Raw genomic sequence first — 16,060 nt, 5'->3', positions numbered from 1 at the left:
GTTCTGTGTCAGCTGCGTCATGTGGATATGTTGTTTTCATTCAAATCAAAGCGCAAACAACGTAGGAAACTGATCTGGTGTGACGCAGCTGACACAGAACAGCATACGTTGTTTACGTCCAGCGGATATTCTCCAAAATGGCACCAGGGTAATGCGGAGGAGACGAATTGTTGTATAAAGTCGTTATTTTTTTTCTTTTGCGCACAAAAGTATTCTCGTAGCTTCGTATAATTGCGGATGAACCACAGATGTCACATGGATTACTTTACAGATCTCCTTGCTACGTTTTTGGACTTGGGAGCATTTCAGTTGCGTTGCTGTCTATGGAGGGTCAGACAGCTCTCAGATTAGTGCTGTGTTCAAAATATACAAGCTGGCCCTGTATCGATATTGTGGCACATGTGCAGCAGTGGACCACGCTTAATATGTTTACAATTTTACAACATTTAAAATTGAGTAGAAAAGTGTGCGAGGTTTCTAAAAAAGAATGAATAGAGCATATATAGGCTACAACAAGGTTTAATCTGGCCGCAGAGGAACACAACTGGGTTGCCTGATATAAAGAGACGTAATCCCCAAAACAGAGCTTTACACTTGCGTAGCTCTTGAGCGATTAAGCTATTTAGTTGATAAAACTGCGGGGCAGCGCTAAAAAGTTTGTTCCTGAATGTCTGAGTTTGGCCGCAACGTGTTCTGTGTGTGTGACTGCACTTAACATCAAACTGCTTCTGTTTCACACAAATGCTGGCACAGACGTGCATGTTCGGCTAGAGTCGCTTTGAACTCGTGCATCTTCGGAAGCGGAGCTGCGTAGAAAGTTACAAAAAGTGTCGTGCACACCGCCACACAAAACGACGTCGCTTGCACTCAAAGCAAACTTCCGCCAACACCGCGATGACGTCATTTATACTCGACGCGTCCGCACCTAAGCGAACTTGCGGACGCGTCGAGTATAAATTAGCCTTGAGCGTGTGTACGTTAGATATAGTGAAGACAGCGCGTTAGTTTAGAACAGGGGTGCCCAAACTCAGTCCTGGAGGGCCAGTGTCCTGCAGAGTTTAGATCCAACTTACCTCAACACACCTGCCGCAAAGTTTCTAGTATGTCTAGTAAGAGCTTGATTAGCTGGTTCAGGTGTGTTTAATTGGGGTTGGAGCTAAACTCTGCAGGACACCGGCCCTCCAGGACCGAGTTTGGGCACCCCTGGTTTAGAACTCTTCTATTTTTTTTTTTTATTGTTGAGAGTGTATTAATTTGTGCAATGATAACCTACCAGCAATCTAAATGATTTTTTAAATATATTAGAATGAGTACATTGCAATATAAATTTATTAGAACGAGTACATTATTATTTATGGGCTTAAAAACAAGATGCAAACAATCAGAATATTGTACCTGGTGGGGAGTGCACAGTGTAAACATGAAACATATGCCATGACCTATATTGTACTGTGGTACAGTTATGGAGGCACTTCATAATGCAGAGGTCAACTGCCTGCTCTGCCAATAGCTAGAAAGGGCACTATAGTAAGCAGTGTTTAATAAACAGCTGTTTTTCTAAATTCTGCTGAGGTGAAATTCAGTGCCGTCATGTATCGTGATACGGATCGTATCGTGGCATCTGTATCGTGATACGTATCGTATCGTGACTTTGCTGGTGATACACAGCCCTATCTCAGATTCCATCAAAAATATCTTAATTTGTGTTCCCAAGATGAACGAAGGTCTTACGGGTTTGAAACGACATGAGGGTGAGTCATTAATGACAGAATTTAAATTTTTGGGTGAACTAACCCTTTAAATGAGAGTCATGACATGAACAATAAATGCAGAAAAAATAAAAATGCTGAAAGTTTTTTAAACAAACATCCACTGAAACTCTCATAGACCTGTTTTGTTTTTCATTAGACTGTTGTTAGTGTTGAGTTTGAAGGCCCAGCTCCAGACGAGGGCTGCTCCATGGGTAGGCCAATGTTGTATTGTTGGCAGTGGCTCATTTGAATAACCCTTTAGTATTTTGTGTGAGCAAGTCAGCGCCATTTGCATTTGTTCCAGTCACAAAGGTTTACAGGTCAATAGAGACCAAGCTAACATGTTCGAGGAACCCTCTCTCCTCTTATTCTCCTTTCTCTCCTGTCTCTCAACCTTCTTTTGCCCTTCCATGGTTGTCATGATAAACTCTGCCCGTCTCCCTGGGAATGTGTTTGTGCATGCGTGTGTGTGTGCGTAGCAACACCTCAGATGTCTGGTGAGTGATTAATTCTAAGCTGGGAATAAGATTGAAGAGAGGCCCTTGGTAACCCTCAAGCAAACACCAACAATAATTTGATTATCACACTTGAACATGCTTATTTAGCCCGTGCATGGTTGTGCATGCGTGTGTCTGTAGATCTGCACACTGAGGCAGAAGAACGCAGAGCATACCTGATTAAATGGAGCCCATTCAGGACTGTTGTTTGTAAGCAGTTTGAATGGCTACAGTGCTGACACGTAGCTTCTTAGACGCGCGCACACAGACAGAACCAGAAGTCCCAGGTCTTCATAATTAATCCTAGAGTGAGCTCATGGCCCAATCCTCAGAGCTTTAACTCTGTACTTTCCATATGTCACACTCGTGCATACATGCGCACATACAGAGAAGGACGTTTACACATGACAAAAGTTTCTCACGTGTCACAAGATCCTTGATTTTTTGGGGGGAGGGGGCATTTTTAAGAATTACAGTTTTTGTGTAAATGCATGTTTATTTATAACAAGTACCAGTTTTGTTGCATTCCTTTAGTTGAATTAAAGAAATAGTTCAGCTAAAAATTACAATTCTGTCATTATTTGTTCAGTGTAATGTCATTTGAGTTTCTTTTTTCTGGGTAATTTAAATCGAGTTATTTACAGCAGAATGGCCAAGCTGCTTTTTTCCATAATGTGAAACTAAATTATAACTACAGCTGTGAGGCAAGTTTTAATACATATTTCAGTGAATAATGACTTTAATATCAGTCAGTTCCTCTCATAAAGTCATTCCAAGAAGATTCAGTGGTGCATTTAGATTTTTTTGGCGCTTGACAGTTCCTGATCTCCCTCTGTTTTCATTGAATGGATGAGAGAAGCATCAATATTCTTCAAAAGTTCCCTTTTTGTGTTCTACAGTGTACAAAAATTCATATTTATGACAGTGATTAAATGATGACATTTTTGGGTGAACTATTTTTGTATAATAACTTAAAATTTTTTATAATATTACTGTTTGAACCTAGTTTACAACATATTTATATGTTTATGTTGGTCTATATTTAAAACATTTTTTAAGTCCTCTGGTAGCGCAGCAGTGTCATAGCCTACTTTTTATCTTTATCAGAGACATGATGCTGCAATTTTTTAAATACTTTTGTTTATTTATTGACTTATTTTTAGTCAGAAGCTAACGTTTTAATAAAATGTCTTGTATGTCACTCATGAACATCTGATATGTCATGCACTGTAAAAAGTGAAAATAAACCGTTGTTCCCTGATTGATATTTGATTTGATCTAACCCTTAAAATGATTTTATTTGTTTTGTCTAATATAACAACCCTCTACGGACACCTTGGCAATTTAATCGCTATTGGCTAGTAAATTTTTTTGTTTACTCGCCAGACTGAAATACTATACATATATATATATATATATATATATAATAAAACCATGAACTTAGGACCGGTGCTTTTTTTGGTCATTCAGTGTTCCTGTAAAAAATTGAAAAAAGAAAACTAACAATAATACTGATAAGATATGATTATTATTATTATACGAATTCTACTAATAAGAACAATATAAAGCGCACCAAGGATTAACGAGCTTCTGGATTCATGAATATTAATCAGGTTGTGTGCGTTCGCTCAAACTGATTTGCTGAAATCTAAACAGGGACGATAATAGGTGAGCACCAGCCAATGAGATTGTCGTTTGCACATTAGTTCCGCCCACTACCGGAAAACCCGCCATTTCTTAAAAGCTGAAGAATTCCAAAGGAACTCCGTTATTTTGACAGGAAAATACAACAAGGAATATCGTTTACATGTATCACATCAATTCTGCATGTTATGTAAGACTCTCTCGCTCTCTCTCTCTCACTTTGCGCGTGTGCGAGTCAGCGAGTCGTGTGCCTTCACACTAGAGTTTATGTTACGCCAAATACACAAACACAGGTGCGCTGCGCATCCATTGAGATTAAATGATAAATAGCACAGATCGCTTGACGGAGAGTGAAACTCTGAAGCGCTCAGTCAGGCGAGTGAAAATATATCTGTGCTAAACTTATACTCAGCCTCCAACTCACACACTGGTGAGTAAAATCTGAGAATTTATTAGCCATTGGCTAATATTAGACATCATTTAGTCGCCCAGAGTGAAGATTTAGTCGCATATGCGAGTGATTTACTCGCAATGTAGAGGGTTATATAATCAGTCATATTAAGTAATAATAAGTACATTTATTTAGATTAACCACATAAGAGAATCTCTATTAGCACTGTTAGCTTTTCTGACATTTTTACAGTGTGCGTTTGCGCTTTTGACAATATTTTTAGTGTGGCCGCAGGAAGGCAGTAGTCAATCTCTGCATCTCTCTTGTGGCCCGTTATTGTCCCCTCTGAGCTGGACGTGTGAACTGCAGCACAAAATGTGGGCTGCTGGATCAGCATGCATGCTACATAAAGACAGCTTTTGTTATAGCCTGTATGCTCATGACCGCTGGCATCTATAGCCCCTCACCCTCAACCACACCAGACTCTACCGGGCTGAGTGGAGAAACCCCTATGGAGGGAATGGATAGTGACTTTCAGTCTTAGAAGCTCACACCCATAAAACTTTATAGCAAAATGAATAAATAAACTTTAAAAGATGTGTATTTTCCTTCTGAGGACAATACAATCTTATCTTATTCCATTACAGATCAAATTTAAGTGAATTTGTCTCATTAGAGATTCATTATATAAGGATAACACAATTCTTAGCTATAGATCAGATAATGTTCCAGTGCAGTGTAACTCACTCTGTTCGCCATTTGCGATGTAATTGAAAATTCCACACAGCCCTTTAATGCTGTCGGTAGATGACGAGCAGAGCGCGTGGCACTTGAGCGTGCGTGTCTGTCGGGCCTCAGTCAACACGGGCCTTGGAACTAGAGCGATGACGGCAGACGTTGCCTTGCAGCCACCGGGCCGATATTGCACCATGTTCACCTCAGCCTATTAAAGGTTGGGATTCCCATCGGGAGAACACTCACGAGCAGACAATTAATGGAACAAAAAATAAGAAGAAAAACCATGACAAGATAATACGTTTGCGATAATGAGCCTCCACTGACCTATAATCATCCTTTTAAAATGAATTTTAACCAGGATAACGTCCTTGAACACCAGCAATGACGAGTGCCACATTCCGTGTGGTTCTTCTAAAAATTGGATGTTATTATAGACTTGTGTTGATGACCTAGGCAAAGATTGTCATTCCCAGGAGAGCAAGCTGACCTCTAGGCCATCGTTTCATGGTCCTTCAGGAATGATTGAGAAATTCTAGATGACGCAGTACTAAGGGATTTTGTTATGCTGTATTAATTAAAACTAAAATGTATGTAACTACGACCATCTACAAATGCAAATCTGGCTCAGATGATGTGTTTATGCTCTAAATTTTAACAACTGCATAGTGACTAAATTTAGTCTGAAGCTGAGCTCAATTAAAAAGGGGAATTACACTGGAAAGTTTATTTCATGGTCTTGCCATTATTAAAACCATGCTTCACTTATCTGTTTATTTAATATAGAGAGTAAATCAGCAGTAAAAAAAACATTTATGTAAAGAATTTCATCATCCAGAGGGTGTGATGATATCATCCGTAACATCCCTTCCTCCGGTCGTTGACGGTTGCGGGGTAAGAGGGTTGACTGGGTGTAGAAGGCTCAGCTGGGGCAAATCCTGGAGGTCTTGTCCCCTTGGAGGCAAAGTGACGTGGCACATGCAAAAGCAGTCTGTGCTGGCTTTTAAGAGCCAGAACTGTCCCCATTCCCCTCATACACACACAGCTCTCCAGCACTCAGGAAAATAAAGAAGGACTGGTGTATTAAAATGTATTATTAGAAGCAAACCAGAATGGACAGGCTGTTTGGAGTGGAGATGAGAGTTAACATGCATCAAAGGTTATTTAGGGGGGAGTAAACTGCACTGAATGATGCCTGCTCTGCATGTTGGGGAAATATTTGGATATTTGAGCATGCAGTTTAAAGATTGAAGGTTTGTTGTGTGTAGCTTCAAACAGCTTTTCCTCTCTTAAAATGTTTGAATGCATTAGAAGTCATTTATAATTTAATATAATCTCACATTTTGGTATACCCGTGGGCTGGAGTTCATTTGTGGTTAAATATTTGCTAGTCATTTGTTAGAATAATGACTTTTTTGGTTAATGCCCTTTCCCCTACAGCTTAAAGTGATATATTTGGTTCTGTGAGCTGCGTATGTCTTCTCAAAAATAGTGCACCTGTTAATTTTCAATTGTGCTTTTTGACTTGTGTTTTTATTTTGAAATGGTCTGATAGCTTTTGGTAGTTTCAGAGTTAATCAAAGTGCCACCGAATCCTGCTCCTCTCTCCAAACACAAAGTGCTCAGCAGAAAGTTCTGGAGATTGTAGCATGCGGCAGTTAGCGGCCATGCGAGTGAGCTCTTGTGAAGTGGACACGGAGAAAGTCTGTCCTGTCGATCCTTTTTTTTTTTTTGTCCCTTTTTCTTCACACGACTGAATTTTTTAAGGTGAGTTACTTTTAGAGTAAAGTAGCTTTTAAAAACTTTCATTGTATTTCCAGCAGTCAGATACAGATAAAATCACAAGTGAAGTCAAATAACTCTTGTTAAATTCATTTCTTTTTAACCGTTCAATTGAGACCTCCATGATCAACTCGTTCCTAATTAATGTTACTGTAGTACTGCTTGACTTTGTTGCAGAATAGTACAAAAATGCACAGTAAAAAAAAAGAGAAAATAAACACATAACAGCACTTAAGTGTGATTATCTAAAAAAATTCCTTATTTCTTAAAAACTGCCAAGCTCAGTAGTTTAGTAACTGTATTGTGTAAGTGTAAATCTCAAAAATCCCTACAGATGTTACTGCACTGATTTAAAAATAAAAAAATGAAAGTATGTATTGTGACTTTCAGATATGTATTAACAGATTTTATAACCATCATTAGAATAAAGTTTATTTTTAATATTGCAATGTCATTTAATGAAAAAATTAACACCTAATAAAATTAATATATAAAAATAGCATGTAAGGAAATTTTAAGAAAAAAAGAGCATTTCAATAGAATTATTGTTGTATTATTCCTGTTTAAACCAGAATTCCACAACCTGATTACACAGTGATTTAAAAATAAAATATGCATCGCTGAAATGTCTCTTGTTTTTAGCAAATAAGAGACAGAAGAGCCATTCAGTCATATCTTTCACTGTATTAATCCCATTTTTCATTCAGAGTATCCATTGTTTGAATTCAGAAGTGTGTTAGGAATATTTAAATTTTAAAGACTTAGTGCTTCTGCCTTTTTTTTTTAAATGGTGAATTAATATAATTGCTAATAGGAACAAACTTCTGGCTTTGTTGAATCTCCACTGCCGGTAAAAGAAAAAGGAGGACAAATCATGTTCAGGTGGTTTGTTAAACTTTTTAAATGAGAACATAAATTGTATAATCTTTCTATCATTCTGTCTGAAGGTGAAAAGTAGAAGAAGTGGGTGAAATCTATATTGTCATTCCTTTTTTCTTTTCGACAGAAAGTTAAATTACATTGCGTCAGACACTTTTTGGTCTCAATAGATTTCTGTCGTTTCTTTGTTTGGAAACTGAAGATGTTTTCTCTTTTTATGTTAATAATAATAATAAATATAAAATACCACTTATGATATTTTTTAACATATGTTAAAAAAATTAAAATAGAGACATTTCCATTTTTCATCATGCATATTGAAATGTCGTTCAGCCCTTGTCATATTGTGGTCGGTTTGAATCTCTGTTTGCAATGCCTAATGTGCCTTTGACTTATTTTATTAATTTGTGTTGTCTTTTAGAAATAAGTGTTTACACTACTAAATTACAGTAAATGCATCTGCAATAAATAGCCAAAACTAAATAAATAAATAAATCCTATAAATTAAAATGATGGGAAGCAACCATTTTATTTTGTTGCTATTACAAAGCAAATGTTCGCAGAATTCAGTATCATAAAATAATTTTCACATCATAGCACTTTTAAAAAAATGTATTTCTATAAATGCATAAACATTTTTTTCTTAAAAAAGTTTTCTCAAATTTGTCTGAAGTCTCACAAAACATATATAGTTCATACCTTTTTCCCCACAATCGTGATCTTTTAATAATTTGTGATTGTCATCTTAATAGTGGTTAGATAGAAGATCCCACCGTGTAGAAAGTAACTTGCATGCAAACCCAGATCAGACCAATGCTTTTTTTCTCTTCTGACTTTTCCGATTTTATTTTTTTTACTATATACTTATTTATTTGTTTTAAAATTATTCTTCCTTGCAGCCTTTTGTTAAGCAGTGCTGACCGTCGATGTAACTGGCTTGGCACTCTGAACGCACATGTTCAAGGTTATGCCTACTGTTTTGCAGAGCCGTAACAATCACACTGCACAGTTTCTTTCGTTACAAAATATGAAGACTTGTTACACCAAAATATGATTGTTTTATTTATAATACAGATATCTGCATAATTACACGCAGGGAGCCTCATCCTGCCTGCGTGGACATAGGCGCATGCTCTTATCAGAGGTGACCGCCATGTTGTCTAACTGTCCTCCATTTTGTGATTTCAGACCTTTACTGTACTGTTGCACAGCTGCCCCACCCTTACAAAATTATGCAGTCGTATCCCGATGGATCCGAAACGCTGACGCTAATCCTTACTGATTTCATCTGGAATTATTGAGCTCTTATTGGACACAAAATCATTTTTACCTTGTGTGATATTGTTGCTTCAGTGTTGCTTCAAATGATGGTACTATTACTGCTCTATACAAAGCTGTTTTGAAACATCATTTTCTTTTTTTCTGTAGAATTGCAGATTCTTTAAAATGCTTTAGTTTTCAGTGGTAGGGCAGGGATGGGAAATTCTTAAACAATACCATACCAGTAGCTTGGGCTTATGATTAATAAATGTCATCTACTCTACTACTGAGAGAAAAACAGTTGTCCTCATATTAACTGACAGGACAAGGACATCAGGAAACATAAATGCAGTTCACATGGTAAATTTTCTCAGCAAGAACAAGGTGTGTGTGTGTGTGTGTGTGTGTGTGTGTGTGTGTATATGTGTAATCAAGGCATCTTCCAAGTTTGTGGTAAAATTGAATCACACCCACAGAATCAGTTAAAACATGTAGTGAATTTTCTGTTTTTGTAATGTTATCCATCATAACTCTCATTTAAAAGTAGCAGGATTTATTATTATTATTATTATTATTAGTGTGTTATAGTTTGAAAGACACTTTCATTTCGGACAGTAACAGTGAAGAGTCAAGGTAGTCATCTTTTTTTATTTAATTCTCATTTATTTTATTTTTGTTAAATAATATTCAAATATTAAATAGTTTAAAATATAATAATTTTTAAGTTGTGTATTTGCTGCTTTTAATGCTTTAATTATAAAAAACAACTAGTACAATTCTTTATAGACTATTCCAATCTTATGTGGAATTTTGTCTTTAAATGAATAAATCTTTTAAATTAATACATTATTATTATTATTGTCAGTTAGTGTCAATCAGTTACCAGAGCTCCGCTCATGTTTCTGTCAGTGCCGCGGCGAGCCGTAAGGGTCATTAAGCGTCTTCTGACGGCAGGCAGAGGTCAAGGGAGTTAATCGGAGTTGATGGAGGGGCCCTCTGAGTGACAGTCCTAAGGAGCTCACCTCTTAATCTCTGTTTGTCTATGTTTTAGTACTCTTTACCTATACAAAGCAAACAACACCCTCCCTCTCAATGGGGACCAGCCTGCTCCCAGTCTAGCACTTCTGACCTGTGGGTCGTGCCCTTTGTTCCTGTCTCTACAGAGGCTGACCTCAGATTTCACCTCTGTAATTGAGGAGTCCTGTAGACACGTGCCCACGGGGGCCCAGGAGAGACCACCACCGCTGCAAGCTCACTGCTACCTCTGCGCCGGAGGAAAAGGGTGTCTGAAAATGACGTTTCCTATGAGTCCCAAGCAAAAATAAATGTTTGGCCCGATCAGATCTTGCTATGGTTTTCTGATCATTTCCCAGCTGTGTTGTTTTCTGTCATGTTGTGTAAAATGTGGCTTAATTGGCTTAAATATCTTCTACACATACACTGTGCCTTCACAAATCCACTAGGTCATGTGTATGTGGGCTTGTTTTATTGAACATTAATTTTTCTCTATATATATGTAAACTCTAGATCTTTTGCGAAAGATTTAGACACTGATGGACATTTCAGATCTTAAACATGTTGCTTTTTCTGTGGAACTCCAACTCTCATTTGATGAACTAGGCCACCAACTAGGATTGAAATGCTTCTCACTTCTTTAATCTGTGCCTTGTTGTGTTTTAATTAATTTTTTGCTTCATGGGAGTGTTATGGTTATATTGAGACACTGTTGTTTTTGTCTGTTTGTTTGGTTTTTTCTCTTCACGGATGAAAAGTTGCAGGTTAAAGAAGCTCATGTTATTAGTTTTTACTCATTGCCCTCTCCACAAAAGCATAATTATGGGTTGAAAATTGCAGCTCAGTGATGTGCATGTGCAACACATGGCTGCAAATTCCTTAGGATGCTTTTTTAAGTTGTTCTAGTTGATTATGCTGGAAACCCTGATGTTAATTTGGGAGGAAAAGAAAATATACTCTAAAGGTCCTACAGACAGTTATTAGGATCTGAGATCCTGCGAATGGCTTGTTAATGTTCGTTTAATTAATTATTTTAGTTTGTGCTTTTGACATCCTCTTCAATTGTATGTTTAGATCTGATTGGATTAATGTGCATTTTAGTATTTAGTAAGGCATTTTTTGACACGAATTAATGTTAGGAGACCATTTTGTTCTCTTTGCTTCAGTTTTGATATTCGACCGATGTAATGTCAACAAAAGACAGGCTAACGTTTTTTGTTATATATCTATAAATCACGTTGGATGCACTTATTAAATGTGGAAAAAGTGACCAACCTGCTGTGCTTTTTAACCTCGTGAAGACTCACTATAGCCGTTATCGCTCTTTGGTAACTTTAACCCCAGAACACATACACGCTTTTTAAATCACACGAGAGTCTTTTTAAAATGATCTCAGCGATGGTGCATTAAAGTGCTCTGAGGTTGAGCCCTGAAAAGTACCATAAAGAGTTTGTTTTGATTGGCGTTTGATCATAGTCTCTGAGCCTTGTGAAGGTTGTGAAGGATGGGGCCTTACAGAACAGCTCACTGTTTGGGAGTTGGCAGCCGACCCAAAACCAAAATTGTATCCTCAAATGAACTTTAATGCAATGTACAACACAACACGTGCGCCAAGTCCCGACTCCCTGCTCGCAGGTCCTATAGTAAACAAGCAAGAAAATGAACGCCTGAGAATCAGCAGCAGAGAATGAGAAATAAAACAGATAATGTTTTATAAGAAAATGAGAAGCACAATTTTTCTTGTGTGAGGTGCGCCACCTTCGTGATTGGCCGACAGACGTGGCGCAATGTGACGTAGGCGCGTCATACCTTGTGCCAGAGCGTGACCTGTTGCCATTAGGGAATCAGACTCAAAAAAAAAGGGGGTGAGCACTTGGAATTTGATTTAGCTGTAACGGTTTTATACGGGTGCGACTCGGCCCAGATTTGGTGTTGAATCGAGGGTGGGGTGTGTGGTATGTAGAAACTAAGTATGTGTGTGTGAGAGTGTGTATGTGTGTGTGTGTGTGTGTAATGAGAGGTCAGTTCCATGAGGGAGCCAGAAAGAGGAGGCCGAGAACGAGGCAAGGAAATCTGGGCGGACCGGGTGCTTTCGGTCCCTCCTCCACATCAATGTGTGTGTGTGTGGATCTGCGTGTGACAGCCTGATGAGCAGCAGCACCCTCTATACAGCCATGTTCTCTGGTCGACGAGCATGCTTTTATCAACTCTTTAGTTCGCTAAACGCAGAATAGGTTCGTAATACAGTTCGAGGAACAGAAGCAGGCGCAGGCTCCACACTGGCATGTTTTGGTATGTGTTTTTGCATTCTCGTTGGGCTTGTTCGCAGTAGACAGATCAACTGTTTGAACTTGTATTTAATCGCCGCATTGATTAATAACAAAAAAAGTTTTGCACTCGACGGTACTGGCATGTTTACAAGAGTGTGCAATAGCCGTAAAAATGGCATAAAATGGATTGTTGGTAAAATACAGCACAGAATAATGAAATCTTGAATAATTTTTTTGCATCGGACTGCCTCACAAGTTATTGAATTCTGGTTCAAAAGGGAGGCGTAACATAGGTGCACCCACGAAAGATCGAAAAACATGATTGGCGGCATGCTCCACTAATTATTCCTGCACCAGGCGGATTCTCAGGTAGGCCGTGGTTGCAGAGTGTGTGTACATGAGCGTGTGTGTGCGGTCACTGCAGATGAAATCTCCCTGCAAATTGCGACAGATGTTTCACCTCCAGACCGTCTCACCCATGCGCCTGACACGTCTTGGGACAGTGGGATGTACAAAGACACCCCAACATTTGCACGCTCCACTTTTCCCAGAACCCTCCATCATGATATGGTCATCTTTGAACTGCTGACTCTTTTAACCTTTTCTCGTTTGTGATTGCTTGTATAGCTATTCAGTACTTTCGAGCCAGAGGACAGCTTCAAGGATCGAGTTTGGTCTTGGCGGCGGAGCGCCTGCGCATTTGGTAAATTGTGTTTGAATGGTTCGTAACGGGTGTGAGCGTATGTTTGTGTGCACTCTCCGGGTGAACCGGAGTCTGTGTCATGCTTCCCTCCTCTCTTCAGCTCTCCCTCCCTCCCTCGCTCACTGGCTGGAACGGTGGATTAAAAAAAAAAAAAGATTGCTCACGTACTCCACTGCCTCTCGGTTTCATCATCAACTTTTTTCCCTCCACTTCAGTTTTCCCTCTCTCCTCTCCTCTAATTCCCTCCCTTTCTCTCTCTCTCTCTTTCTCTCTCTCTCTCTCTCTGTGCAGATAGAAATGAAAAAAAGCCTCTACCGCTGTTTCCACAGTTCAGTCTCCTCCCCTTCACCCAGTCTGTGCCAAGAGAAGGAGGGATTTCTACTACTCACAGGATTTTAACCCTGTAGCACAACCGATTGGCTCAAGCTGCTTCTCTGCCACTTCAGTTTTTCCAGCGCGTCTTTTCCACCACTTCCCTAAACCTCGTCGGCGTGTTCTTCTGCATTTTCATCACCTCGAGACGCTTTCAGTCCAGAGCATTTACGGCAGCCGGAGGTGTGTGGCATTTCTCATCCTCACCAGGGGTTAACGGATCCTTTCCGTTGCTGAGCTTTGAAAATGGCTGTATTCTCCCTGCTTGTTGCTTGTCTCGGAGAAGGGAGGCGCCTGGAGTTCTATCACTTTAGCGCCACCCTTTCTCTCTCTCTCTCTTTTGCCCTCCCTCTCTCATACACACACATACAGTTCTTCTTTCTCTCTCTCTCGCTCTTTCCCTGTCTCTGAAAGGAGAGCGGGAGGGCGGTGCGGTGTCGGAGCTTTTTCTGGGACAGGTGCCAATTCCAAACAAAAGACATAAAAAGGCAATGAGTGAAAGCTGCCTCGATCGTAAGAAAGAAATATGTTGCACGATGAAACGCAAGAAGTTTGTGGCGACCGTGTGCATGTGCGGTTGTGCGCGTTCGACTGAATAGAAATGTTTGAAGCTAAGATTTGAAATACTTTTCTTCTCTATCTCTCTCACAACACTCTCTCACTCCTCTGGTGCTCTTGAGCCACTGAAGGCTTTTCAGTCATGGGGGGGGAGGAGGGGAGGAGGCTTGGTTTTCAAGCTCCTGAATTATTCATACGCCTGGGCCAACGCTGCGATCGGACTGGCTGGGACATTAACATGCAGTGGACATTCTATTTGTCTGTTTGCTAACATTCCTCATTCAAAGACTTGTTAACTGCAAGACGGGCCGACACACGCGTCTCTCGGGTTGCTATTGTGGCCAAAACCCGGTCGTCCTAGACCAGGGGACCGCAGGCTGACTTGTAGCCCGGCGCTGGGGACATGCAGCTGGGGTGGGAGGATTGGCTTGGCCCCCTGGCCTACCTCCTTCAGTCCTTGTGCCTGCTGTGGAAAGCTCACTGCTTCTTCTTCTCCTTCTCCTTCTCTCTCTGTCTCTCTCACTCTCACTCTCCTTCAACACAGGGCTGGTGAAGTGAGTAGAAAAGGCCTTCAGCACTTGTCCTGGAATGTTTCTATCTACAGGCACATGTCAGTGTTATCGGGGTAAGTTGCAAATATTTGAGTTTTGTGTGGTATTTGTACATATTTAGTTTATTTTTCGTTTCTCTGATGTATTTCTTGATTTTTGTGTCTTTAAAATGTGTGTGAAATATTCCTGTTATGGTTTTATGGTTTATACGAAAAAAATTGTTTTATAAACGGTACGATTCCTGAAGAAAATGGCGTAGGGGGTATGTAAAGGCAGTTCATATCAGCCCCCAACAAATAAGTCGACAAGTAAGTCGACCTTCCACAGTGCATAGTTTTGGGGTTAATGTTTTTGTTGAGTGAGAAGAGGTATTCTTTTTGGGAGTGAGAGTTTTAAATCGTGTTATCGGAAAAAGGTTTTTACGAATTAACCTTTCATTTTCTGATGCTTGTGTTGATGTGTGTGTTTATTGGAACACTTCAACGTAGTGAATGGAGATCAGCTATTTGGGCCTTGTGTTTGATTATCATGTTGTATTGTCGTTTATCTTGTGAACTGTTCATTGCGATTAATATTTTTAAAATATTTTTTCATAATATTGAATTGTAACATGGATACTTATGGATAGAAGCATAATATATGCCACATCAGAGGTTAGTTTGCGCAGTTATGCCTTAAAACTCGAATATACGTGACGGTACTTTGTGTTAATTATGTAAATGTTTCAATTGAGTTGTTCTTTGATATTTTTTTTTTTCTGTAGCTTTTTTTTTGGTTGCTTAATTTCAATAGTTTCGATGTAAATGTAAAATTCTACGCAAATTCATGTCATTTTGACTAAAATATATCATTGTTTAAATGTACACATATTTAAATATATCGAACATGTCCATATTTCATTTGAAATCAGCAAAGAACAATTTCTGCAATTTATACAAATTTGAACCTATGAATATACATATTAGTTGTATTTATAAAGAAGGCATTTGCTCAATCTGAACAATTTATGTATTATTTTAAGGCTTTTATTTAAGGAATACATATTACGTAAAGATGTCTTTTGAAATTTTAATTTTAGAAAATAAATTACCACCCCACTGTTCTTTTTTCTGTCTCTCACACACACACACACACACACACACACTGCCTCTCTCTCACACACACGTAAAAAACCCTCTTATGGCCCTCTTAAAAGTAAATCATTTATAGGTAAAATCGTATTTACCGAATCAGAATTTACCAGCTGACCCCTTTGTGATATTTAAGAATCATTTACATAAAGATATTTTAGATATTTTATACTGTAGAATTTACAGGCATAAAAGTAAACAATTGTGTTTCTTCGTTCAAACAAATGATTTTGGCTCGTAGCAGGCTGTTTAGTAGTATGAGTGAGAACACCAGGGGCAGTGCTGATGAAGTGTGTTGGCACAGAAAATGCACGTTGGTTGGCAGTGCCCTCCCCCACCCCTTTTTTGGTGGTGAATGGAGTGTTCCAGAGATGATGTATAGTGTAAAGAACAGAGCAGGTGGCATCATCTAAAGAACGAAGAGGGGGTTTGGCATAGGAACGGAGATTTTCAGGATAAACTTACCCCTTTTGCTCATTTGTACCAAAGAATTTTTTTCTTTCTTTTTTTTTTTTTTTTTTTT

General features: G+C 39.0%; 1 long non-coding RNA gene across 3 annotated transcripts in view; it reads left to right on the top strand.

Moving 5' to 3' along the window:
- The window catches only part of LOC107590341 (uncharacterized), a 35,679-nt gene extending 21,291 nt beyond the window's left edge, over window positions 1-14,388 (top strand). The window contains exons 4-5 of one of the 3 annotated variants that reach the window (XR_001609775.1): window positions 8,868-9,049; window positions 10,103-14,388. This is a non-coding gene — a long non-coding RNA (uncharacterized lncRNA). Of the gene's footprint in view, window positions 1-8,867; window positions 9,050-9,990 lie in introns of all 3 variants that reach the window. The other 2 variants (XR_001609774.1, XR_001609776.1) reach the window with 2 other exon arrangements.
- The last annotated feature ends 1,672 nt before the right edge of the window (window positions 14,389-16,060 follow it).

This window comes from Sinocyclocheilus grahami, unplaced genomic scaffold, assembly GCF_001515645.1.
Source record: "Sinocyclocheilus grahami isolate Dianchi unplaced genomic scaffold, SAMN03320097.WGS_v1.1 scaffold8.1, whole genome shotgun sequence".
Lineage (NCBI taxonomy): Eukaryota > Metazoa > Chordata > Actinopteri > Cypriniformes > Cyprinidae > Sinocyclocheilus > Sinocyclocheilus grahami.
This window is presented reverse-complemented; position numbering and strand designations above follow the sequence as displayed.